This window comes from Ambystoma mexicanum, chromosome 8 (genome assembly GCF_040938575.1).
Source record: "Ambystoma mexicanum isolate Mex_15411 chromosome 8, UKY_AmexF1_1, whole genome shotgun sequence".
NCBI lineage: Eukaryota > Metazoa > Chordata > Amphibia > Caudata > Ambystomatidae > Ambystoma > Ambystoma mexicanum.
Window position 1 is genome coordinate 1,002,096,990 of NC_090929.1, and position 3,035 is coordinate 1,002,100,024.

Genomic DNA, 3,035 nt, shown 5'->3' on the forward strand with positions numbered 1-3,035 from the left:
ACTCATCTTTTTTTTCTGTGAGATAGTTAATGTGCACCAAACTGGTAAAGGATTTATCAGATAGGGCTGAGGAAGAGACCTCCTCATACTAGTTTTACCTCCAGATGTAAGGTTTGTCCTTGGGCAGACTGTGGACTCAGTCAAAATGTTCAAGTGTCAGTTGCAGGGGGAGGGGGAGTTCAAGAGAGGAGAAAAGGACCACCCCTGCATCCAATGTTCTTATGTTAGAATAATGTCTATTGCTATGAAACTAGAGGTGTACCTTCACTGGATTTTGGTAACCACTAGGCATTCAAGAGAGACAAGCCATGCAGCTGCTAGGCCTGTTTTCTTGAATTACTTGTAACGACAGAAAATGTGTTGCCTAATTATAGGTAATCACGGAGTAAATCTGTCTGTGGGTATACATTATTACAGTCTCTAAACATGAAAATAATACGATGTACATAAAGAGTGTTTTACTGCTTTGTAAAGTGAGTGACTGAAGAGAGTCAGTGCAGAAAAAAATAACATGTTGCTCTTCTGATTAGTTATTTATAATTAACAAAAGACAATAAACAAAATGAGTGAAGTCGATTTTTCAGCAATTACTATAAATGAAACAATGAAACAATAAACATATACAATCAACACTTTGTGTGATAATTCAAGTTCATTATTCTGGGATGAAAGAGATTTCAGCATTTGTCCATGAATAAGTTTATATAGTGCATATGATTTTGCTAATCGATCAAATGCAACGGGAGTCCTTTCTTAAAAAGGGCCATAAGTTGTGCAGGGTCTTTTTGGACAAGATATCTGGTTGTTAGCCAACGTGATCCAAAGTTGGTAGGTAGGAATGGCTTTACAGGTAAGTTACTGTTCCCTGTAGTTGTCACGTATCGGCGGTAGTGGTTTGGGGTTGGGTCAGTCTTCATCAGGGCTGTGAATCTGAGACCCTGTAGGGGGGACATAGATTGTGGTGAGATTGATTGTATACCCTTAATGTCCCTATTATTGGGACCGGAATTGTGGTTAAATTTGTTCTCCTAGCGACCGGGTTACAAACTTACTTGCCAGTACGCATTTTCTCAAGCGTTTGGTGTGGTCATATGTCGTGAAGAGGAGGAAGCCGTGATAACTCCGGAACAGGGATATAGTTGCTAGACTATGATTTGCTAGTTTGTCAACGTGGCCGAGTTTTCAAAAGCGGTCTCGTAGCTGTTGAAAATGAACAAGTAATGCCATCAGGACATTTTCGATCCTGAATAATCAACGTTTTGATTATTATTTATTTTTACATGGGTTAAGGTTTCCGGCATGCAAGAATAAAAGTTGACCTATCTTGTTTCATTGTATTTCCTTATTTAGAATTCATTAATTGATAGTCAAAAAAATGAGTGTCATGCGATCACCCACTATTAGAAAGTGCATCTTAAAAGGGGTACGTGATAATTTGTGTGGAAACATTAATGGAAGGGTAGTGCACGTTAGTGCTGGTGTTGTGCTGCCTGCATCTCATATTGTTCACAATGGTGATTCGCCGTGATTCATGCGTATTAGGCATTAGTTGTAAATGCAATTCAGACAGACGGAGGACGTCTGTTGTGTGATGCTGTAGCTACGAGCTCACCTTGTTAGTCTGCTTCGACGGCGCTGAGTCATACTTTCCGACTCACTCTCCACCCGTGAGCTGTCTGCCGCAAGATGAGTCGGCAAGACACGTCTTCGCTGCAATGCGGAACAGGATATGGAAGCGCAGGGTGAAGAGGGCTGGTTGTTATTAGGGACGCCCACGCATGCGCACTGGAGGTATCCGTCACGGGTGACGAAGCAAATGTTTTAAAAGGTGCGCATGTTCCCTTGCTCGCTGATTATGAACTACAAATGTGTAGTTCAGTACAGGTCTGGTGAGCGTGGTTCGTAGTTACTTAGCATAATAATGCAGTTTACGAACTGTAAGTGTTACAGTTGGAGCATTGTTATATATATATAATGTCTATTACCAATTTTTATTTTTTGCAGGCTCACAGTCCAATCATTTGAATTGTGCAGTGATTAATACACTGTTTGTTATGGGTTCTTGTGTCCGCATTTACTTCTCTGTCGAGCTCTGTTTTGAGTTATTATGGATTTTTTTCATACATTGTATTCTCTTATTTTTCATACTTTAAAATATATTTACGATATCATGATCTATATTTTGTACAGAATCCTGTTACCACTTGGGGTTATTGAATGCTTAATTAACAATTCAGAGAACAGGTGTTTCTGATGTTCACTTCATGGTAAGCATTTGGCTTTCCTGCATCCCACCATGTTATTCACCTCTGAGCAAGTCACACTCAATCCTCAGGCCAATTGGACAAGAAAGGAGAGGAAATTATAGTTGCAGGGAATATCTCATGCATGCAGCTACCTTTTACTTAATGCAATGAGGGTTTCTTTAATAGATTAGGATGGCAAATTACTTCCTCACATGGACCTTGGAAGGAGAGGTTCTTGCTCATGAACTATGGGCCTCAGTTTTCATATAGTTCTTCAAAAAACATTAGCAGAAATGTATTGCTAGGACTTTTAATGAACCTTTTGCCATCACATCTATTATTTTCCCATGTTTTATTCTTGACACTGGGCACCGGTGCAGTGCCAAAGAACAATGCCAACAAGCTGCATTTTATAGGAACTATATTCTTAAATATATATTGTTCCCCACATTCGCTGAAGGTCCTAAATCATGCCTGCAGCTCTTTTACACTGGGGGAAGATATCATATGCCCACTCCCAAAAACGAAAATATTGGGTGTTACCCTTGACCAGTCTCTTAACATGGAAGCGCATGTGTCCTCGGTTGTGTCTTCATCAGAATATTATGTTAAAATGTTGTCACACCTGAGGCCTCTTATATCTCAGAAAAGCACTGAAACCATAGCAAGAGCGATAATAGGGGCCAAACTAGATTACTGTTGCAGCCTGCGATTAGGCATCGGTAAATTGGCTCTACAGAAACTGCAGCAGGTTCAGAATTGTGAGAGTTGTAGTGGGGCTTTCTAGGT

The 3,035-nt window shown here is 40.2% G+C and overlaps 1 long non-coding RNA gene across 1 annotated transcript; it reads right to left on the reverse strand.

Moving 5' to 3' along the window:
- Positions 1-570: 570 nt before the first annotated feature.
- Positions 571-1,724, reverse strand: LOC138473708 (uncharacterized). The gene is made up of 3 exons (XR_011268870.1): positions 1,613-1,724; positions 1,053-1,200; positions 571-938 (listed from the first exon to the last, which is right to left on the reverse strand). It is a non-coding gene; the product is annotated as an uncharacterized lncRNA (long non-coding RNA).
- Positions 1,725-3,035: the final 1,311 nt, after the last annotated feature.